This window comes from Hyperoodon ampullatus (genome assembly GCF_949752795.1).
Source record: "Hyperoodon ampullatus genome assembly, chromosome: X".
NCBI lineage: Eukaryota > Metazoa > Chordata > Mammalia > Artiodactyla > Ziphiidae > Hyperoodon > Hyperoodon ampullatus.
Window position 1 is genome coordinate 135,838,978 of NC_136913.1, and position 24,578 is coordinate 135,863,555.

The 24,578-nt window shown below is 43.3% G+C and overlaps 1 long non-coding RNA gene across 1 annotated transcript in view; it reads left to right on the forward strand.

Moving 5' to 3' along the window:
• Positions 1-22,480, forward strand: part of LOC307069162 — a 458,782-nt gene extending 436,302 nt beyond the window's left edge. The window contains exons 2-3 of the long non-coding RNA XR_013811480.1: positions 18,201-18,277; positions 22,406-22,480. This is a non-coding gene — a long non-coding RNA (uncharacterized lncRNA). The remainder of the gene's footprint in view (positions 1-18,200; positions 18,278-22,405) is intronic.
• Positions 22,481-24,578: the final 2,098 nt, after the last annotated feature.

Genomic DNA, 24,578 nt, shown 5'->3' on the forward strand with positions numbered 1-24,578 from the left:
AGCTGACTTAAACCCTGTGTCCCTCCGCTGCAGGACGAGACCAACTTTGGCGGTGCTCGGGTTCGCTCCAAGCCAGCACTGCTGTGCAGGAAGAGCTTCCAGTAGCACCTTAGTGCAGGGGGACTTGTTCCGTTGTCCTGCCGCTGCCTTCGGAGCGGGACCACCTGCTCTTCTGCAGGAGAATCAGGGAGGGGGAAGTGCAGAGTCCCGGCTGGAGTTGCGGCACCCCTTGTCTGATGGCAGGGAAGGGGGGACGGGGCTATGTGGAGTCCTGGGGCTGGACTCACCAGGTCGACTCAGCCTCTCAGCCTCCTAACCTCACCCCACACACCCCACAAGAGTCTCCAATAATATGTAATTGTGTCTTAGGTTCTCGGCCTTCAAACTCATACCCAGGCTCCCAGGTCCCTTGATTCAGCCAATTCCTCTGTGCTCTTTCTTCTAGTAGATACAGTCCCAGAGGGAGGGGCCGGGGGATGGGACTGGAGGGACCCTAGCAGCACTGGCCTAGGCTGACTAAAGAGATCCAGGGCCTGCGCATTCACACATGTGTGAGGACCCTTAAGGCGCAATCAAGGGGGCCAGTTAGAGGCAGTCCTTGCTGCCTCAAGTGAGTATGGATCACCGTCGGGTGGGGAGCACGCTGACCCCTGAGAAGTACTGTTAGGAGGATGTGTTCCTCCCTCGGCTTCAAGGACGTGGGTGGGCTTCAGGGCTCCATTTCCCCTCCAGGCCTCCAGGGCCAACTGCACCCCAGCGGCTTTGCAGACCTGGCTTCCTGTCCCAGAACTTGCCAGGCTCCAGGAAGAATCCAGACTGCAGAGATGGTGCTTGAGCGCTCCAGCTTAAGAAGTGCTGTCCCTGGGGACCCAACAGTGGAGGGAGGAAGGGTGAAGGGAGTAGGGGGGTTGGGTTGGGAGGGGTGGCTGCCCTGGGAGACGTTGAGAGAGAAATATCACCCCCCACACCCCCTGCCCCCTGCAACTGACTGACCCACTAATGCCATAGGATCTCAGGCCCTTTTAGTCAGAGATGCCTCTGTTTCTTTACTCCTACGTTCAAAACTATGCAAAACCAACTCTTCATCCTCTTGCTGCCTGGCCAGGACTTGTAAAGCACTATTCTTTTGGGGCACTCGTTCCCTAAACTGCAGTTTGGAGCTGTTCCAGCTATTTAAAGGTGTTCTCCTTAAACTGAGACTAAATCCTACTCTTTTGGAAAAATGCCCTGCACTTCCGAGGAGAGAGATCATGTTTTCTGCCCATTCCTTCCTTCTACTTCCCTCTTAAGAAGCCCTGTGCTCAAAGAGCTTGGTGACTTATTTTTTGCTTGATGTCAAAAATAAACCTTCCCCATGCACCGCAAAAATCTTTCCTGGAGCATAGGTGTTTCAAAACCATGACCGTGTTTCGCAGTTAGTATACCCTGGGTAGACTGCCTAGCTCTCCCTCCAAGAGCCAGAGGTGAGCATAATCAACTTATTTGATTGGATGCCCTTCAAGTTTAGGAAGGTCCCATTCTTATGCCCCAGCAGATAAGACAGGGCCCTGGATGGCTGTGGCTGTGATTGGATAACTTCTGATGATTTTATTTCCCTTACTGAGCTGCTGCTTCTAGGTTAAATTCATTTTATTACCTGTCCTTTTTTTTTGCGGTACGCGGGCCTCTCACTGTTTTGGTCTCTTCCGTTGCAGAGCACAGGCTCTGGACGCGCAGCCTCAGCGGCCATGGCTCACGGGCCTAGCCGCTGTGCGGCATGTGGGATCCTCCCATACCGGGGCACGGCCCGTGTCCCCCGCATTGCAGGCGGACTCTCAACCACCGCGCCACCAGAGAAGCCCTACCTGTCCATTTTTAAAGAAAGACTGAAAGAGTTACTGTAATAGGTCAGGAGTCTGAAATCAGGGTTAGTCAAAGGTACTCACAGGGAGGAAGGTGCATAAACATAGGTGTGTAAAATAGGAGGGTTGGCAAGTACAGCGAGGACAACCGGGTTCACCGTGTGTACTAATAAAGGCCAGAATCTCCTCATTTATCTCTGGTGGGAAGTTCTGATGGTTTCGCAGGATCAAACTCAAATCATATTCAAACTAGGGGGCTTCCCAGAAGGCGCTGAAGCACCGGCAGAGCCCACCTGCACTCCCACCTTGGCACTCCAGGATCAGAGTTGGGTTTGGAGATGGGGTTGCTGTAACCCCAAGGAGGTGAGCAGAGAGGAGGAGTTGATTACCGGTCTCCTCTGACTCTCTGGCCCAAATTTCCCAGCTTCACGGGGGGCAGAGTTTTGCTTTGAGCAACTTATGGGGCACTTCCAGACTGGTGGGGTTGCCCAGTGGCCCGACAGTCTGACAGGCTGGCTGCGGTGTGACCGCCCTTTGTTTCCTCAGAATCTGTTCATCAGGAGGTGCATGGTTGCAGAAACCCATTCACCGCCCCCCACCAAGGGTGATGACACCTTCCCTGGCTGTACCCTATGATCACCAGGTACTTGAAATGAATGCAAGTTTTTTGACTTCAAGGAAGAGCTCACATAACCCCTTCTGCCTCATAATGTGTGGGATTTACTATAATGGAAGGACATTATAAAGAACAGGTAGAAAACTCACCTGTTGGTCTCCATGTAGGAGTTTATTTTGCATGAATCTCTCCTACATGAGTAGATAGCAGAGGTTTGTTTTTGTTCCCGTGTGTGTAGTTGTGGCAGAGGACGTAGGTATGGTGATTTAAAGCCCTCAAAGAAATATTCTCAGAATTCTCAAGACTTCTCTTGATTGGAACCGAAAGAGACCTGGAAAAGGAGGAAAAGCAAAGGAGGATGGAGAACGAATGGCTGTTTCTCAGTAAATTCACCTTCCTGGTTGATTTTTCTGTCTTCTCATTTCTTTTAACTTCTATGTATGTCTAATGGAATGATGTAGAAAGGCTGATTTTTATGCTTTAAAAGATTTTATATCACAAAGAAACTAGAAGTGGCTAACAGAACTTATTGACATCAACGTTACATAGAGACTTTGATATTAAATTTGTATACTAAAATGGGTTAATCCAAATTTTCTCTTTCTTTTTGAGTGAATATTTGTAACATATTTTTGTAGATAATAATTTATCCTAGATATACAAAATTGTGAGAATGGGTAGCATTTTTCACCACTTAAATGATTTCTTTTAAATGAATAGATCGTACACTTTAAAGGCCAATGTTGTGTCTTAGATGTTGTTTTTTAATTCCTTGCTTTCCAAAACTTGTGTTTATTTAATTGATTTCTATCTAATAATCTGTCCCCCCTTTATTGTTTCTTACCTTATATTTTATTGATCTATAGTTAATTTACATTATTATATTAGTTTCAGAGGTACAACATAGTGATTCATAAATGTTTAGGTTCTTCTCCATTTATAGTGACTCTATTCCCCATGCTATACAGAACGTCACTGTACATTATTGATTTTATACATAGTGGATTATTCCTCAGAATCTCCTACCACTATTTTGCTGCTCCACCCTGTCTCTCCCTGCTGGTAACCACTAGTCTGTTCTTTAATCTGTGAGTCTGTTTCGTTGTTGTTGTTGTTGTATTCAATTTTTTAGATGCCACGTGTAAGTGATAACGTACCAGGCTTGTTTTTTTCTGCAGCTTATTTTACTAAGCATAATACCCTCCAAGTCCATCCATGTTCTTGCAAATGGCAAAATTTCATATTTTGCTGAAGTCATCAAAAAAAATCTTTTTTTATCCCCTAACCTATTGATGAACACTTAGTTTGACTCTGTATCTTGGCTATGGCAAATAACACTGTTATGAACATTGGTGTGCAGTTATTTATTTTTTTAATAGTGTTTTTGGTTTCTTCTGATATACCCAAGAGGGAAATTGCTGGATATTATGGTAGTTCTATTTTTAGTTTTTTGTGGAACCTCCATTCTTCTTTCCACAGTAGCTGCACTACTTCACATTCACATCAAGAGTTTACAAGAGTTTCCCTTTCTCCACATCCTCACTAACCTTTGTTATTTGTGACCTTTTGGATGACAGCCATTCTGACAAGACTGAGGTGATATATCTCATAGTTTTGATTTGCATTTTATTGCCGATTAGCTATGTTTAGCATCTTTGTGCATTCTGGCTGTCTATCTGTATTTTTTCCTTGGAAAAATGTCTATTTAGGACTTGTCATTTTTTAAAAAAATATTTTGGGTGTCGTTCTGATATTGAGTTGTATGTGCTGTTTCTGTAGTTTAGATATGAACCCTTGCTTGGTCATCTTTTTGGTGTTAACCTCTTATCATGTGCAAATATTGTCTCTCCTTCAGCAGGTTGTCTTTTCATTTTGTGTTTGGTTTCCTTTGCTATGCAAAATCTTTTAAGTATAGTAAAGTCCCATTTGTTTCTTTTTGTTTTTGTTTCATTTGCCTTAGTAGACTGAACCCAAAACTGTTGCTATCATTTATGGTGAAGAATGTTCTATATTTTCCTCTCGGGGTTTTATGGTCCTACATTTAGGTCTTTATTCAGTTTTGCGCTTATTTTATATACAGTGTGGTAAAATACTCTAATTTTATTCTTTTCCATGTAGCTGACCAGTTTTCCCAGTACCACTTATTGAAGAGACAGTTTTTTCTCCATATTGCCTGCTGTGTCATAAATCAATTAAATATACGTGTGTGGGCTTATTTCTGGGATCTCTGTTCTATTCCACTGATCTTTGTGTCTGTTTTTGCTCTGGTCCGATTCTCTTTGATTATTGTCGCTTTGCAGTATAATCTGAAGTCAAGGTGCGTGATGCCTCCAGCTCTGTTCTTTCTCAAGATTGTTTGGCTATTTGGGGTCTTTGTGTTTCTATACAAATTTTTAAATTACTTTTTCAAGTTCTGTGAAGATGCTTTGGTATTCTGATAGGGATTGCATTAAATCTGTAGATTGTCTTTGGCAGTATGTTTATTTTAACAGTATTAATTCTTCCAGTCCATGCACCTGCTATATTTTCCCATCTTTTTCTGTTGCCTTCAACTTCTTTCACCAATGGCTGATAGATTTCTGAGTACATGTCTTTTACGTGCTTAGGTGTGTTTGTTCCTAGGTATCTTATTCTTTTTGGTGTGATTGCATATGGTATTGTTTTCTTAATTTTTTTCTTTCTGACAGCTTTGAGTTTTGTTTTTTCTTCTTTTTCTAATTCCTTCAGGTGTAATGTTAGGTTGTTTATTTGATATTTTTCTTGTTTCCTAAGAATAAGCTTGTATCACTATAACTTCCCCCTGTGAACTGCGTTGGCTGTGTCCCATAGATTTTGGATCACTGTGTGTTCATTTTCATTTCTCTTGGGTATTTTTAGAATCCCTCTTTAATTTCTTCAGTGTTCCTTTCTTCCCCTTTTATTCCCTTCACCTGTGATGTGAGGACTATCTTTAATATTATGTTTGGATTTCTTTCAGTTTTGTGTGTGTGTGTGTGTGTGTGTGATTATTTAAGTTGCTGAGCTCTTAATTTCACATGGACACTAACAACCCTGCATTGTTACTCTGCTCCCCCACAGTTACTGAATTTGACCTTATATTTTACATCTACTTGTTTTGTGTGTCCCTTAAATTCTTATTGTGAATATAGATGATTTTATTACTGTTTTCTTTCATCCTTCCTATTAGCTGTGTACATGGTTGATTTACTGCCTTTGTTGAATATTTGCCTTATCCAATGAGGTTTTTCCCTTAGTAAGTTTCCTTTCCTAATTTTTATGTTTCAGTCGTGGCCTTTTCTTTTTCACTGAGAAAAGCCCCTTTAAGATTTCTCATAAAGCTGATTTGGTGATGCTGAGCTCTTTTAGTTTTGCTTCTCTGTAAAACTTTAGATCTCACCATCAAATCTGAAGGAGAGCCTTGCTGGGTAGAGTATGTTTGGTTATAGGCTTTTCCCTTTCATGACTTTAAATATACCATGCCACTCCCTTCTGGCATGCAGAGGTTATCCTGAAAAGTCAGCTGATAACTTAATGCAAGTTCCCATGTTTGTAACTTGTTGCTTTTCCTTTGCTCCTTTTAATAGTGTCTTGTTATCTTTATTTTTTGCCATTTTAATTACAGTGAGTCTTGGTGTGGTCCTCTTTGGGTTGATCCTGTTTTGGCCTTACTGTGTTTACTGGACTTGGATGTCTGTTTTCTTTCCCAGGTTATGGAAGTTTTCAGCTCTTATGTCTTCAGGTATGTGCTACACTGCTTTCTCTTTCCTTTTTGCTTCTGGGACCAGTATAATGCAAGTATTAGTACACCTGATGTTGTTTCACAAGTCTGTTCAACTTTCCTGATTTCATTTTAATCTATTGTTTTACCGTTCATCTTCAGTGATTGCCAGTACTCTGTCCTTCAGTTTTCTGATTCATTCCTCTGTATCATTTAGTCTACAGTAGTTTCCTTTTAGTGTATTTTTCATTTCAGTTATTGTATTCCTCATCTCTGTTTTGTTGTTCTTTAATGGTCTAACTCTTTTTAAAAAAATTCTAACTTCTTGCTCTGGTCGTCCATTCTTCTCCTGAGTTATTTGATCATCTTTATAGTCATTACCTTGAACTATTTTTTGAGGAGATTGGCTATCTCCACTTCACTTAGATCTTCTTCTGAGCTCTTATCTTGTTCCTTCATTTGGATCGTGTTTCTGTGTCACCTCATTTTTCTTAACTTGCTGTTTTTATTGCTAGGTATGTAGTAGGTTCGTTACATTTCCTGACCTTCGAGAAGTGGCCTTTTGTAGGAGAGGTCCTATGTGTCCCAGCAGGCCACTGTCCCCTGGTCACTAGAACTATATGTTCTAGGTGTACCCCCTATGTGGGCTACTTGGACTCTTCTGTTGTGGTGGGCTGACTACTTTGGGTGGTCTGGTAGGCTCGGCTGCCCCCAGACTGCTTGTGTGCCAGACTCTGGCTTGTATGGAAGTTGTCTGTGCTGCTTGGTGAGGCTAAATCATAAGGCAGCTGGCTGCACAACTCTGGGGGACACCAAATCTAGTGCTGGTTCACTTATGGGTAGAATTGCAGTCCAGGTGATATCAAGGCTAGTGCCCAGTCACTGGTCCTGGGGCGATGCTGGCTACTGGGAGGAAGACACAGGTCCTGAGTTCTGGCTGCAGGGCCGAGGAGTCTCAGAGTTGGTGTTGGATCACTGTTCCGGACACAGCTATCTGCAGGGTCTGGGGTATCCCTAATCTTGTGTTGTCATTCTGATGGGCAGGGTCAAGACCCAAGTGAGTCCATGGCTGCTTCTGGCCTGCAAGTGTGTGTTCTGGTCATACAGGCTGCCGGGCTGTGGTATTCCTGGAGCTGGTGTGTGCCTGTTGGTGTATGAGGCTGATCCCACTGCTAGAGCAGGTTTGCTGTTGGGTAGGTCCAAGCTCCATCCAGTCCCTGTGCAGTAATCACCTGCCAACGGTGAGACTGATTCCAAGGCCAGAGCAGGCTCACTTGTCAGAGGGGCCAGGGACTCTGGGGCTGGTGCCTCTCCACTTAAGTGTGGAGGCTGGTCCTGGGGCTTTTGGTGGCTGAGCCCATGTCCAGCGGCAGCTGTGCCTTGAGAGGGTCTGAAGGCAGCCTGTTTGCTGGTGGACGGGGCTGTGCCCCTGCTCAGTTAGTTGCTTGTCCTGCAGCATCCTAGTACTTGTGTGTATAGTCTGGTGGAAATGGGTAGGGCTAGGCCCTGAGGCTAAAAATATAGAGGGAGGATTCTGAAATTATGCTTGCTGGTACCAGTGGCCACGAGGTAGAAGGAGCTCCCCCAAATGGCTGCTGCCAGTGTCTATGTCCCTGAGGCTGTGCTGTAGTTGCCTCTGGACTCTCTGGGAGACTCTCCAAGATCAGGAGGCAGGTGTGACCCAGGATCCGTTCAAATGACTGCTTCTGTTCTGATTCTCGGGTCATGTGGGATTTTGTGAGCATTTTATTTGTTGCGGTATGCGGACCTCTCACTGCTGTGGCCTCTCCCGTTGCGGAGCACAGGCTCCGGACGCGCAGGCTCAACGGCCATGGCTCATGGGCCCAGCCGCCCCGCGGCATGTTGGATCCTCTCGGACCAGGGCACGAACCCGTGTCCCCTGCATCAGCAGGTGGACTCTCAACCACTGCGCCACCAGGGAAGCCCTGTGAGCATCTTTTAAGTGTGGAATCTCTATTTCCCACAACCCTCTGGCTCTCTGGAAAATAAGCACTACTGGTCTTCAAAGCCCAACTTTCTAGGAACCCTTCTTTCCAGCACAGGGTCCCTGGGCTTGGGAGCCTGATGTTGTGTTCATACCCCTTGCCACCTGGGAGCACCTCAGAAATTGTAATTATTCTCCCATTTGTGGGCCACCCACCTGGGGGTATGGGTCTTGACTCTGTTGAGATTTTGTCCTTCCTTCCTGTCTTACCGAGGTGCCTTCCTTATATCTTTAGCTCTAAAACATCTTTTATGGTGGGTCCCGGCCTTTTTCATCAACTGCTGTTCTGTAAACAGTTGTGACTTTGGTGTGCCCATGAGAGGCATCAAGCTCTGGGTCTTTGAATGCTACCATCTTGGACAATCTCTCCACTTCATTCTTAAATCATATTATTTAATTTTTCTTAGTATCTTATTTGACTAGCAACAGTTTGAAATTTATTATCACTCATGTTTACTTCTGTTTTAAAAAAATTGAATAGTGCATTCATTCATTTTGAAATGAAGGTAGTGACCTGTGAATTTCCATACCTCAAAAATCAAGGAGAGGACAAAAGCCTTTTCTACCTGTGTTACCCTCCAACTCTGCACCCCACACCAGCCTGGGGATTAAGCTCTTGCACCCATGCTCACCTTCTTTTTTTGGACCGTTACCCATCGCTGCATCTGTATATGTGTTGACAAAGTGAACTCTAGTCTTTCCAGTTTTTGTGTTTTGTTTTTTGGATTAGGGAAGAGTCCTACTATGAATGTACATTTACTAGTCTGCTGAAGTTCATATTAAACCTGTGAAGCACATTACCAGAATTGGAATTGCTTGTATATACACTTTGATAAATTTTAGAGACAATGGTAGAACAGAATAAATTGTATTTCAAATCCCACAATATTCTCACACCATGAAAGCCCCTCCCTTTTTAATATATTTGTGTGTAGTTTATCTTTATGCCCATACTATATTTCCCAGAGATGGCTAAGTGTTACGTTTCTCGCTAGCACATTTACGGTATTGTTCAAAGTCAGGCGTTTAGTGATTTAACATGATCATATTTCCATGAACTTGCAAGTACAAGATCTTCTCTCACACTGTCTTTTACTCCCTGCTTTTTTATATTGCCCTCCTAATTCTCAGTCCTGGTCTTTCTTTATGTTCTTCATCAACCTGGATAGGTTATACTATTTTCTCCCTTATTCAAGACCAATAGAATAGAATAGAACACCCAGAAATAAACCCTGATATGTGGCCAAATGGTTTTGGACAAGTTGTCAAGTCTTTTCAAAGTAGAAAGGATAGTATTTTCAACAAATGATGCTGAGAAGTCGTCTTGTCAACATGCAAAAGAAGGAAGATGGACCCTTACCTAACATCATATGCAAAAATTAATGAAAACATATCAAAAAATTAAATATAAGACCTAATAAAATAAAAAGTCTTAGAAGAAGACACAGGACAAGAGCTTCATGACCTTGTATTTGGCAGTGATTTCCTCAATATGAAACGAAGGAACCACAAAAGTACAGCTAACAAAAAAATAAACAATTTGCAGTACATAATTAAAAAAAATGTGTATCAAAGGAATGTAAACAGAATAAAATGGCAACCCACAAGATGGGAGAAAATATTTGAAAGCCATCTATCTGACAAGAGATTTCTATCCAGAATATACAGAGAACTCCTACAACTCAACCAGAAGCAAACACCCTGATTCAAAAATGGATAAAAGACTTGAATAGATGGTTCCTCAAAAAGATGTACAAATGACTAAGCACTTGAATAGATGCTCCATATCACTAAATGCATGTTTATATATTTGTGTGCATGCATTCACACACAAGCACACACACACATACACAAGCAGAAAACAAGTATTGGTGAGGATGTGGGGGAGTTGGAAGCATTGTGCTCTGTCAGTGGGAATGTAGAATGATACAGCTGCTTTGCAAAAGAGTATGGCAATTTTTCAGATATTGAAAAATAGAATTACTACATGATCCAGGAATTTTACTATGAGGTATACCCAAAGGAATTGAAATCAGGGTCTTAAAGTAATATTTGTACTCCAGTGTTTAGCGCAGTAATAATCACAGTAGCTAAAATATGAAAGCAACCTAAGTGTTCATCCACTAGTTCCTGGATAAGCAAAGTGTGGTATACCCATATAATACAATATTATTCAGTGATAAGAAGGAAAAGATCTAGGAATATGCTACAACATGGATGAATCCTGAGGAAATTTAGCTACCAAATATGCCATTTTTGTGACTTTTAGTGAGTCATAACAATGCAACTACTTATTTCAATTATATGGGGTACTTAGTGTAGTCAAAACCATAGAAGTTGGGAGGGTAATGATGCTTTTCAGGTGGTTATGGAACAAAAAGGAGAGTTATGTTTAAAGGATATAGAGTTACAGTTTTAAAACGTAGAAAAGAATTAGAAAGATAAATGGCAATGTTGATCGCCCAATAATATGAATGTATTTAATATCACTGAACTGTGCACTCTGTAATAATTAACATGTTATATTTTATGTTATTTGATTTTACCAACATACAAAATTGGGAAAGAATGTAATATCAGGAAAGGGAGTGGACCTGGGATAAAGCAGAGAGTAATCAGAAGGGTGAGACACTGCATATGTTGAAGAAGAAGAGCTGAGAGTCTTCATTGGACAGAAGAGACTTTATAAAAAAGAAAAAAAAATACTCTGAGGGTGTATTAAATAGATATCTGTGGGTGTACTGCTATCTCCCCTGGGTTATCTTAAAGAGTCTTTACTAAAGTCCATACAGCTTGTTGAGGCTTTTTTAAAAACTGGATTCCCTAGGAGATAATTAGAGGGTGGTACTTAAGTCTATGTCTAGGTTGACATATTTTGCAGGGAAGACAAACCTGAGAACAGTGGAGGTCCTGAGAGCGTAAGTACATGGAAATTGGAAAAAATAATAATAAAGGGAATTAGGAAAACTTTTGACTCTGAAGGTCATGTATTACTGAGTCAGACCTGAGATTTCTAAGGAGTTATATACACAGTTGCTATTTGGATTGCTTGTTGATGAAGATCAGTGGAAAAACTAGAGTCGTTTCCAAGTGTAGGTAAGATATAATGAGAGGATGGAGGTGGAAAGTAGGGAGGCCCAGAGAAAAGTGGGAAGGTCATATTGGGCCAAGATGGTGGTAATATCCAGCAGAACGGATGGTAGGGCAGACTATGGATTCATCTTTTTTATTGCAGCTCCCCACCTCATCCTTAATAATTCTTTGGGAATATTTCATTGCTCTGTGATGCAGGTACAGAATTCGAGTGAGGAGACTACACCCTCAGTGTCCAGCTGTCTGAATCCTCAGTGTGCTTCAAATGATGGAGAACTATTGCTTCTTTATGAGAAGAGTTAGTACCTCGTAGCTAAGCTTTAGCTGGAGCTTATGCAAGATTGATTCCACTTTATATATACTGTTGGCATGGAGGTTCCTCCTCCTCTTTTCTTGACCGTTATGAAATGAATCTATATTTCTCAATGTTTGTGTATATCAGATAAATACATTAAGTAAAGGAATCTTATATATTGCTCCCGGCATAGTTTGCTCTTTCTTGTTTCTCTTTTACCTTTACTAAATTAGCACAGGGAGAGACCGTGCAATGTTCTAATCAGGAGAGATTAGAACATCATATTTCTAGAGAGGTTGGTTGGACAGAGCAGGGGTCCCAGTGAGAATCAAAGCTTCTGTTTCTACTTGGAAGTGTACCTGTATAGAGTAGAGGGCTCCAGGAAATATCCTAGAATATTGCAATGTCCCTGCGGGAGATCCTTAAGAGAGGCAGGATCTGGTACCAGATCAGTGTACTATGACATGTTTGTCAGTCATCTGATGTGAGATTCTCAGAGCCAATCCCATATGGTAAGGGTGAGTGCAGAGCGATGAAGAACCTGTGAAAGCCTTTGATTGAATGTTAAAGATGAAGCTCTGATTTTGGGGAGAATTTTCTTACCTGACTGAATGTCACCCTTCTGTGGGGATGAGATTCTGTGCTTTTCTTCTCTTGATGACCACTGACTGAAAATCATTAGAGGATCATGTCTAGACAGCATTCTTTATTTAATTTCTTAAAGAAGAAAACATAGAAAACATTTTTATCCACTTTCAAATTGAGGATCAAGGGGAATGACATCAGTGAAAATGTCAGAGTAGGGAGCTCTAGCTTGTGTCCATCACCAGAAACACTGCCATACGTGGTAAAACCTGTCAGAATGATCTTATCAACACATGTAAGTTTTCTTTTCGCCCTGTAGATTTATCTTTCACTGAAACTTAACTTACTACAGGATGTGGAGAATAAACAGGGAAGTAGAAACTGTATTTCCTGATGAGACAATCACTAAGTCACAATAGCTGTTCTGAGCTATGTCTTACTCACCGGGACTGTAATTAAAACAAACAAACAAAACACTTTTTTTTGTAAGTCAGTTCTGACATTTCCTTGTTAAACACAAGGTAACAGATACAGATTTAGATCTACCAGAATTGAGCAAAATGTTGATTGTACCTGTGCTGAATATATGAGCATGACCTGCTGAAAATCTTCATTATACTTATTGCCACAACTGACAAATTCCCTTTTGCCACTCCGGATATGTTGCATGTAAGCAATGCATAGGACACTAACCCCAGCTGGTCACAGGTAAACTCTGCCACATGGATTACTGCATGTTTTCCTGCTGGAAGACCACACATTCTCGAGTATCATGACTGCAGAGTATGTGGGCTCTTCTTTTTTCTGGATAAAGGTTAGATAATCACCTAATTTTATGAGAAATATATAAATTGTATTTGCATATTCTTCAGGTTTTTATTTATCCATTCTCTTTCAAGTCCTAAGTGCAAATATTAAAGTGATTTCCAAGAGGGTGGTAAATAAGACAGCTACGGTTATGCTCCAAAATTATCAATAAAGCATAATACAATTGTAAATGCATTAATGTGTGATTAATATGTAGATACTTATGTAAATACAATTTTAGTAATGCTTTGTGGAGAGCTTCAGAATCTAGGTATTTAAAAAAAAGAATAAGGAATTCTTGAAACTCTCAGGGAATTATATAGAAGTCTTTGTGTCTATAAATATCAATCTGGAATAATGCATTTTCTCAGAAATAAACTAGGCATAAAATTGTAGGAAAAACCTTCATGAAATGAGAGAGCATGTGAGATGGACATACAAGAAAAAGAATGTTCTCAGAGAATAATGAACAGTGTGAAGTTCAGCAGAAGTGTAATACAGATTCAAAGAGTAAAACTTCGGAGAGCCTAATTATGAGTTCCTCATATTGCATCTTTGGAGAGACGGTAGTCATTTGAAATATGATGTTATAAGATGACGTTAACATACTTAAATACTTTCATTTAGAAATGACCACTTAGAAGCAGAATAATTAAAGAGCACAAAATTATGTTTTTGTTGATTTTTGAAGATCTCAGGTGAGTGCTGATAATTTAAATATATATGATGTCGGGCTTCCCTGGTTGTGCAGTGGTTGAGAATCCGCCTGCCAATGCAGGGGGCACGGGTTCGTGCCCCGGTCTGGGAAGATCCCACATGCCGCGAAACGGCTAGGCCCGTGAGCCATGGCCACTGAGCCTGCACGTCCGGAGCCTATGTTCCACAATGGGAGAGCCCACAACAGTGATAGGCCCGCGTACCACAAAACAAAAAACCAAAACAAAACATGATGTCTTTCACTGCAAAATAAAGGAGCTGTTACGGTGGAGGATTCCTGGACTGAATGTCAATATTATGACAATAGTATGAGTGTGTTTTGTGTTTGGTAATTACAATCATTTTGCTTTTGTTGTGGTCATCCATTTACAATGTTTGGTGTCAGTTGATTTTTCTCTTGTAAAACTAAAATGCAGTCTGTGTGTGTGGAAAAAAGAAAACATACATGATGTCTTGAGAAAGTTGTATGTAATTTGAGATCTGGAAAAAAGCATTTCTTTTCTGTAATGCTAGGATGCTAATTGGACATTTTTGCAAGAAAGAGATTTCAGGATGCAAATCTCGTGTCTCTAAGGTGGGAAGCCAGTTCATGGCGGAACATTCTATTAAACTTGTGTGAGTGCAGAAATATTTCTTTGGAAGGAAGAGGTCACGAATCCCTTTTTAACAGTTAGTGGTTTATAGTATACCGAATGAGCAAAATGGGTATTTCTGAACTTTAGAAAAAAATAATATAGTTTTTCTGCATTTATATTATGCAGCTGATGTAGAATATCAAAAATTCTTTATTTTGAAAACCAGTGTAATCAATTTGACATAATTCATATATATTGAACCTGTGGTACACACACACAATAAAACTTACATTCAAAAAATCTTTTTCACTTAAGAAATATTTTCTAGTGTAGTTGATTTACAATGTTGTGGTATTTTAAAATACATGTTTATTAGAGTATAATTGCTTTATAACACTGTATTAGTTTCTGCTTTACAACAAAGTGAATCACCTATATGTATACATATATCCCCATATCCCCCCATCTTGAGGCTCCCTCCCAGACACCCTATCCCACCCCTGTGGGGGACATAAAGCACTGAGCTGATCTCCCTGTGCTATGCGGTAGCTTACCACTAGCTCTTTTACATTTGGTAGTGTATATATGTTAGTGCTACTCTCTCACTACGTCCCTGTCTCCCCTTCTGCCCTGTGTCCTGAAGTCCGTTCTCTGCATCTGTGTCTTTATTCCTGCCCTGTCACTAGGTTCGTCAGTACCATTTTTCTGAATTCCATATATATGTGTTCACGTACGGTATTTGTTTTTCTCTTTCTGACGTACTTCACTCTGTATGACACACTCTAGGTCCAACCACCTCACTACAAATAACTCCATTTTGTTCCTTTTTATGGCTGAGTAATACTCCATTGTATATATAGGCCACATCTTCTTTCTATATTCATCTGTCGATGGACATTTAGGTTGCTTCTATGTCCTGGCTATTGTAAATAGTTCTACAGTGAATATTGTGGTACATGTACCTTTTTGAATTATGGTTTTCTCCGGGTATATGCCCCATAATGGGATTGCTGGGTCATATGGTAGTTCTATTTTTAGCTTTTAAGGAACCTCCATATTGTTCTCCATAGTGGCTGTATCAGTTTACATTCCCACCAACAGTGCAGGAGGGTTCCCTTTTCTACACACCCTCTGCAGCCTTTATACATTGTTGTATTAATTTCTGCTGTGCAGCAAAGTGATTCATATATATATATATATATATATATATATATATATATATATATATATATATATATTCGTTTCCATTATGGCTTATCACAGGATATTGAATATAGTTTCCTCTGCTGTACAGTAGGTCTCTGTGGCTTGTCCATCCTATGGAGAATAGTTTGCTTCTGCTATTCCAAAACTCCCAATCTTTCAATCACTCTGTCCTTGGCAACCACAACTCTGTTTTCTATATCTGTGTGTTTGTTTCTGTTTTGCTGACATGTTCATTTGGGTCCTGTTTTCGATTCCACATGTAAGTGATATTATATGGTATTTGTCTTTCTCTTTCTGACTTACTTCACTTAGTATCATTATCTCTATGTCCATCCATGTTGCTGCAAATGGAATTATTTCATTCTTTTTTATGTCTGAGTAATATTGCACGTGCTCGATGGAGAAATGGTCCGCGTGGGCGCGCCAATTCCTCCAGCCACGCGAAGCGAGTGGCGTGGGCTCCCAAGAGCCCAGCATGAGGTGTGCCCGCTGGTTCAACTCTGGTCACCACGCTGAAATCAGCAGCGGCCCAGGTCGTGCCAGCAGCAGCCGCGGAGGGCTCCACTGCCCGCTCTGCCGCTCCTCCTGCCGCTGCTGTAGAGCCCGTGGGATGCGCACCACGGGCAGGGCCTCGTTGGGACCACGGACCGTCAGGTCCCGGCGAGGTGACAGAAGCAACTGAGCCGCGAGCGACCACAGCCGCAGCCGCCGTGCCAGAGCCATACTCCCCTTGTTGCAGGAGAGGCACACGACAGTGACGTCACTGGCGGGCCAAGGCCTCGCAGACGGTTGTGGCGTGGCTCAGTAAGTCCCGCGAAATCGGCGAACTGTGTGGAAGGAGCGGGATCTGTAGAGCTCAGCAGCGGCGAGATCTGTGGGTCCGAACAGGGTGTGGTGACTCCAGACCGCGGCCAACCTTGGGGAAGGGTGCGCGATGGAAGCAGGACCGGGGTCCGGCGATACGCGGCGATGGGGCCCTGGCATTATGAACCAGGAGGGCGGAGGGCTTCTGGCGATCCGATGTCCAATCCCTGCCATGCTCTTTTGTCACCCTCATGGCTCCTGTCATGGCTTGTCCAGTTCGGGTCTCCCCCTGTGACTTAATGAGGGTGCGGCGATGTTTTCCCAGATGTGGTCCCCGTGTAAGGTCTTTTAATGCAAGTATTTATTGAGAGTCTGAGTGAATGGTCAGGCCTGGGGGCCGAGACCAGGAGTCCGGAGTCGTAGGTCCAGGCTCACCCTTCCCTTAGAGCTCCCCAGAGAGCTGAGGGCCCCGAGGGCAAGCTGATGGCCTTCAGCGTATCTTCTCTTCAGTCAAGAGAACTCATCTCTTGGTGCTTTTTCCCCTTTCTTTTCAGCTGAGGTTCATTCTCCCCTCCCTTGTCACCCTTTCCAGCTTCTCATCCTGAAGCCACTGCTTTCTTGGATAGTTCACCTCCACTGGCTTTCCAGTCAGATACCTCAATTCCGTAAAGAGCAGCGAGGAGGGTCCTGCTACAGGTTTGTGGCTTGTCTCACAAAGCCAGGGTCAGGCAGAATATTTTACTTGAATTCAGTTGTTCAGGTTGCCAAAAAGCCTTACACTACTGGTACTTGTTGAACGGATCCCGAAAATGGGTGTCCGATCATTTCTGTAATTTCCAGTGCCTGGGGTAGGAGATAAGGTAAACGTGGATTAACCACCTGGGAGGTTCTTAACATCTGGAGAAAGAGTTTTATTTTCATCCGATACCGTTCTAGAGATAAATGCTATTAAATTTCAAATAGCATTTTGATACACGATAGACTTTCTGGAGAGTTACCTGTTAAGCCAGCAGAGGAGAGAGGTTTGAGTACTCATGGCTGAATAGAGTCGTCGGATAGAGCAGTGGCTCTTGAGTGAGGGTGATTTTGCCCTAACCCTTCCTCCAGGACGTTTGACAATGGCTGGAGACATTTTTCTTTGTCACATCCGGGGTGTGGGGGTGTGTGGTGCTGCAGGCATCTAGTGGCTAGAGGCCAGGATGCTACTACATATTGTACAAGGCATAGGACAGCCCTCCCCACCACCCCAAAAGAATTATCCGGCCCAAAATGTCAATAGTGTGCTATGGAGAAACCTTGGATAGAGGCTGAGGACTGAAGAGAGGCTGAGGTTGGCACATGTACTCTCACCTCAGGTAGTCAGTCACATTTGCCAGACTCTTGTGTGGCCCTGCCCCTTTCCCAGAATCTGTGGCAGGCACACTGATGCCATTGCTTGTCGTGTCCTCGGGGTGAGAAAACCATGGGGGCTCCTCAAAGTCATAAACACAGGAAGGAGTGATATAGGAGGGTGCCGTGGGAGAAGAGAGCTTTAGGAAGAACAAAATTGTCCTCATGTGTTTGAGAAATGTGCCAGATGGAAAAGAGGTGACGTGTGCCATGGGGTGTACCATTGCAGAAAGCAGACTGGGACTGATGCGTGACAGGGAGTGAGATTCTGAATTTGATATAGACTGCTGTAGCAACTAGAAAGGCCTAGATCTGTCTAGAGAGTGCTGGGTTTTCTGTCACTGCAAAGTACATGTATAGGCTGATGACCAGTGATTGGTGATATGATAGAGGGGAGTTGATATAAAGGATGCTCTAAGATACTGTGATTCTACACTACTTTTACGATTCTTTCCCAGAACTCGGAGCTCCTTGTTTATTAGCCGAAGAGCTCCTTGGATGTCTGCTCTGACAGGTTTCATCCATTTACATGTGCCACTCATCTTTCAGGTACAAAACAAAGAATCGCTTTGCACAAAGCCAGAAGGGATACACTGAAAGAATGATCAGAAAAGAATAATACATAGGTATGTATTTGCATTGGCTTTCTCCAAATATTTGAGACAGGGTAGCTGGTTAGTGGCTGCTTTCTCATGCTCGAGCCCTTACATCGTGATCACCTCAGAATGTCATAGGGATTGGAGCCTGTCTGAGCCTGTCTGTCTCTGCCCGTGGCCCCTAGTTTCTTCTTGTCATTGCTTTAGATACTGCGTAAGGCTGTTCCCTTTTCCTCCCACTCACAGCAGACATTGAGTAACATCTGGTTGTGACTGAGATGCATATTTCACAGTATAGTACTTTAGAAATGAGAAAGGTTTACTTATTGTGGAAACAAATGTAGGCCCCTGGGAGTGTTAGTGTCACTTGGTAATGTTTTTCCCAGGACTGCCATGGTAACTGACGTTGCCTGGTTACTCCCTAAGTTTTGAAAAGAATTCTTCCTTGGATCTCAGGTGATAATGGTACATTCCTTCCTTCATTTATTCATTCAGTAAATATTTTCTGAGCACCATTACATTCAAAAAATATTTTTCACTTAAGAAATGTTTTCTAGTGTAGTTGATTTACAACGTTGTGGTATTTTAAAATACATGTTTATTAGAGTATAATTGCTTTATAACACTGTATTAGTTTCTGCTTTACAACAAAGTGAATCACCTATATGTATACATGTATCCCCATATCCCCCCATCTTGAGGCACCCTCCCAGACTCCCTATCCCACCCCTGTGGGGGACATAAAGCACTGAGCTGATCTCCCTGTGCTATGCGGCAGCTTACCACTAGCTCTTTTACATTTGGTAGTGTATATACGTCAGTGCTACTCTCTCACTACGTCCCTGTCTCCCCTTCCGCCCTGTGTCCTGAAGTCTGTTCTCTGCATCTGTGTCTTTATTCCTGCCCTGTCACTAGGTTCGTCAGTACCATTTTTCTGAATTCCATATATATGTGTTCACGTACGGTATTTGTTTTTCTCTTTCTGACGTACTTCACTCTGTATGACAGACTCTAAGTCCAACCACCACACTACAAATAACTCCATTTTGTTCCTTTTTATGGCTGAGTAATACTCCATTGCATATATAGGCCACATCTTCTTTCTATATTCATCTGTCGATGGACATTTAGGTTGCTTCTATGTCCTGGCTGTTGTAAATAGTTCTACAGTGAACATTGTGCTACATGTACCGTTTTGAATTATGGTTTTCTCCGGGTATATGCCCAGTAGTGGGATTGCTGGGTCATATGGTAGTTCTATTTTTAGCTTTTAAGGAACCTCCATATTGTTCTCCATAGTGGCTGTATCAGTTTACATTCCCACCAACAGTGCAGGAGGGTTCCCTTTTCTCCACACCCTCTGCAGCCTTTATACATTGTTGTATTAATTTCTGCTGTGCAGCAAAGTGATTCATATATATATATATATATATATATATATATATATATTCGTTTCTGTTATGGCTTATCACAGGATATTGAATATAGTTTCCTCTGCTGTACATTAGGTCTCTGTGGCTTGTCCATCCTATGGAGAATAGTTTGCTTCTGCTATTCCAAAACTCGCAATCTTTCCATCACTCTCTCCTTGGCAACCACAACTCTGTTTTCTATATCTGTGTGTTTGTTTCTGTTTTGCTGACATGTACATTTGGGTCCTGTTTTCGATTCTACATGTAAGTGATATTATATGGTATTTGTCTTTCTCTTTCTGACTTACTTCACTTAGTATCATTATCTCTATGTCCATCCATGTTGCTGCAAATGGCATTATTTCATTCTTTTTTATGTCTGAGTAATATTGCACGTGCTCGATGGAGAAATGGTCCGCGTGGGCGCGCCAATTCCTCCAGCCACGTGAAGCGAGTGGCGTGGGCTCCCAAGAGCCCAGCATGAGGTTTGCACGCTGGTTCAACTCTGGTCACCACGCTGAAATCAACAGCGGCCCAGGTCGCGCAGCACCAGCCACGGAGGGCTCCGCTGCCTGCTCTGCCGCTCCTCCTGCCACTGCTGTAGAGCCCGTGGGATGCGCACCATGGGCAGGGGATCGTTGGGACCACGGACCGTCAGGTCCCGGCGAGGTGACAGAAGCAACTGAGCCGCGAGCGACCACAGCCGCAGCCACCGTGCCAGAGCCATACTCCCCTTGTTGCAGGAGAGGCACACGACAGTGAGGTCACTGACGTGCCAAGGCCTCGCAGACGGTTGTGGCGTGGCTCAGTAAGGCCCGCGGAATCGGCGAACTGTGTGGAAGGAGCGGGATCTGTAGAGCTCAGCAGCGGCGAGATCTGTGGGTCCGAACAGGGGGTGGTGACTCCAGACCCCGGCCAACCTTGGGGAAGGGTGCGCGATGGAGGCAGGACCGGGGTCCGGCGATATGCGGCGATGGGGCCCTGGCATTACGAACCAGGAGAGCGGAGGGCTTCTGGCGATCTGATGTCCGATCCCTGCCATGATCTTTTGTCACCCTCATGGCTGCTGTCATGGCTTGTCCAGTTCGGGTCTCCCCCTGTGACTTAATGAGGGTGTGGCGATGTTTTCCCAGATGTGGTCCCCGTGTAAGGTCTTTTAATGCAAGTATTTATTGAGAGTCTGAGTGAAATGTCAGGCCTGGGGGCCGAGACCAGGAGTCTGGAGTCATAGGTCCAGGCTCACCCTTCCCTTAGAGCTCTGCAGAGAGCTGAGGGCCCCGAGGGCAAGCTAATGGCCTTCAGCGTATCTTCTCTTCAGTCAAGAGAACTCATCTCTTGGTGCTTTTTCCCCTTTCTTTTCAGCTGAGGTTCATTCTCCCCTCCCTTGTCACCCTTTCCAGCTTCTCATTCTGAAGCCACTGCTTTCTTGGGTAGTTCACCTCCACCGGCTTTCCAGTCAGATACCTCAATTCCATAAAGAGCAGCGAGGAGGGTCCTGCTACAGGTTTGTGGCTTGTCTCACAAAGCCAGGGTCAGGCAGAATATTTTACTTGAATTCAGTTGTTCAGGTTGCCAAAAAGCCTTACACTACTGGTACTTGTTGAACGGATCCCGAAAATGGGTGTCCGATCATTTCTGTAATTTCCAGTGCCTGGGGTAGGAGATAAGGTAAACGTGGATTAACCACCTGGGAGGTTCTTAACATCTGGAGAAAGAGTTTTATTTTCATCCGATACCGTTCTAGAGATAAATGCTATTAAATTTCAAATAGCATTTTGATACACGATAGACTTTCTGGAGAGTTACCTGTTAAGCCAGCAGAGGAGAGAGGTTTGAGTACTCATGGGTGAATAGAGTCGTCGGATAGAGCAGTGGCTCTTGAGTGAGTGTGATTTTGCCTTCACCCTTCCTCCAGGACGTTTGACAATGGCTGGAGACATTTTTCTTTGTCACATCCGGGGTGTGGGGGTGTGTGGTGCTGCAGGCATCTAGTGGCTAGAGGCCAGGATGCTACTACATATCGTACAAGGCATAGGACAGCCCTCCCCACCACCCCAAAAGAATTATCCGGCCCAAAATGTCAATAGTGTGCTATGGAGAAACCTTGGATAGAGGCTGAGGACTGAAGAGAGGCTGAGGTTGGCACATGTACTCTCACCTCAGGTAGTCAGTCACATTTGCCAGACTCTTGTGTGGCCCTGCCCCTTTCCCGGAATCTGTAGCAGGCACACTGATGCCATTGCTTGTCATGTCCTAGGGGTGAGAAAACCATGGGGGCTCCTCAAAGTCATAAACACAGGAAGGAGTGATTTAGGAGGGTGCCGTGGGAGAAGAGAGCTTTAGGAAGAACAAAATTGTCCTCATGTGTTTGAGAAATGTGCCAGATGGAAAAGAGGTGAGGTGTGCCATGGGGTGTACCATTGCAGAAAGCAGACTGGGACTGATGCGTGACAGGGAGTGAGATTCTGAATTTGATATAGACTGCTGTAGCAACTAGAAAGGCCTAGATCTGTCTAGAGAGTGCTGGGTTTTCTGTCACTGCAAAGTTCATGTATAGGCTGATGACCAGTGATTGGTGATATGATAGAGGGGAGTTGATATAAAGGATGCTCTAAGATACTGTGATTCTACACTACTTTTACGATTCTTTCCCAGAACTCGGAGCTCCTTGTTTGTTAGCCGAAGAGCTCCTTGGATGTCTGCTCTGACAGGTTTCATCCATTTACATGTGCCACTCATCTTTCAGGTACAAAACAAAGAATCGCTTTGCACAAAGCCGGAAGGGATACACTGAAAGAATGATCAGAAAAGAATAATACATAGGTATGTATTTGCATTGGCTTTCTCCAAATATTTGAGACAGGGTAGCTGGTTAGTGGCTGCTTTCTCGTGCTCCAGCCCTTACAACGTGATCACCTCAGAATGTCATAGGGATTGGAGCCTGTCTGAGCCTGTCTGTCTCTGCCCGTGGCCCCTAGTTTCTTCTTGTCATTGCTTTAGATACTGCGTAAGGCCGTTCTCTTTTCCTCCCGCTCACAGCAGACATTGAGTAACCTCTGGTTGTGACTGAGATGCATATTTCACAGTATAGTACTTTAGAAATGAGAAAGGTTTACTTATTGTGGAAACAAATGTAGGCCCCTGGGAGTGTTAGTGTCACTTGGTAATGTTTTTCCCAGGACTGCCATGGTAACTGACGTTGCCTGGTTACTCCCTAAGTTTTGAAAAGAATTCTTCCTTGGATCTCAGGTGATAATGGTACATTCCTTCCTTCATTTATTCATTCAGTAAATATTTTCTGAGCACCATGTATGTGCCAGGTCCTTTTCATATAGACAGTGAATGAAACAGACAAAACTCCTGCCCTAGTGAACTGTATATTCTGATTTAATTGGCTTGGGGTGAGGCCTGGCCATTGGTAGTTTTAAAAATCTCTCCAGTTGATTCTAATGTACAGCTAAGTTTGAGAGTCAGAGTTATAAATGAAGCACTTTGGGAATTGCAAAGGCATTGCCGAAATAAAAAGTGGCTATTGGTATTCCTTCGCTATTCCTGCATTCTCCTGCCTGCATCAGGACTGTTGTACAAGTGCCGATCATTTTCTTTTCAGCCCTTTTCGCTGTTGGCCTAGACCCTTTATCTCTCTTTCTAACCTCACACCCTACCTCCTTCTGGTCTTTCAACCTCCAGTCCATCATCTGTTTGGGATTTATCCTAAACTTGGTGGGAAGCCATTGCAGGGTATAAACAGAGAAGTGGTGTTAGCAGAGATGCCTTTTTCAGACACCATACTGGCTATTGTAAGAGAATGGATAGGAGGGGGCAGGAGAAGATTTGGGGAGACTCATTAGGAGACTGGCTTTGTGCACAGTGGTGGCCTTGGAGATGGAGTAAAGCAGGCGGGTTAGAGTCATATTTGGAAGGTTAGTGATGGCTTGGAGGCGAACAGGAGTAAGTGATGAATTGGATGTGGGGAATGTGGGTTAAGGATGTGTAATTGGGTAAATGGAGGTGCTACTTACTGAAATGGGAAAAATGTTCTCCCCACATATTGGCCTGATAAACACCTTCTCACCCTTTAGACCTGGAATCAGAGATCATTTCTTTTTTATTTTAATATATTTTATTTTATTTCATTTTTATTTGGGCTGCGATGCCAGCTTGCAGGATCTTAGTTCCCCAACAAGGGATTGAACCCAGGCCCCCTGAACTGGAGGCACACGGTTCTAACCCCTGGACCACTGGGGAATTCCCAGCAGAGATTTTTTCATTGGTTTTTTTTTAATATAAGTTTTAATTAATTAATTAATTAATTTTTTGTCGTGTTGGGTCTTCGTTGCCCTGCGTGGGCTTTCTGTCGTTTGGTGAGCAGGGACTACTCTTCGTTGTGGTGCACAGGCTCTGTGCGTGTGTGCTTCAGAAGTTGTGGCGCATGGGCTCAGGGGTGGTGGCTCGTGGGCTTAGTTACTCCGAGGCATGTGGGTTCTTCCTGGACCAGGGAGCAAACCCGTGTCCCCTGCATTGGCAGGCGGATTCTTGTTTTTTTTTGTTTTGTTTTGTTTTAAACATATTTATTGGAGTATAATTGCTTTACAATGGTGTGTTAGTTTCTGCTGTATAACAAAGTGAATCAGCTATATGCATACGTATATCCCCATATCCCCTCCCTCTGGCATCTCCCTCCCACCCTCCTGATCCCACCCCTCTAGGTGGTCACAAGGCACTGAACTGATCTCCCTGTGCTACGCAGCTGCTTCCCACTAGCTAGCTATTTTACATTTGGTATTGTATATATGTCAGTGCTACTCTCTTACTTCATCGCAGCTTACCCTTCCCCCTCCCCGTTTCCTCAAGTCCATTCTGTACGTCTGCATCTTTATTCCTGTTCTGCCCCTAGGTTCATCAGAACCATTTTATTT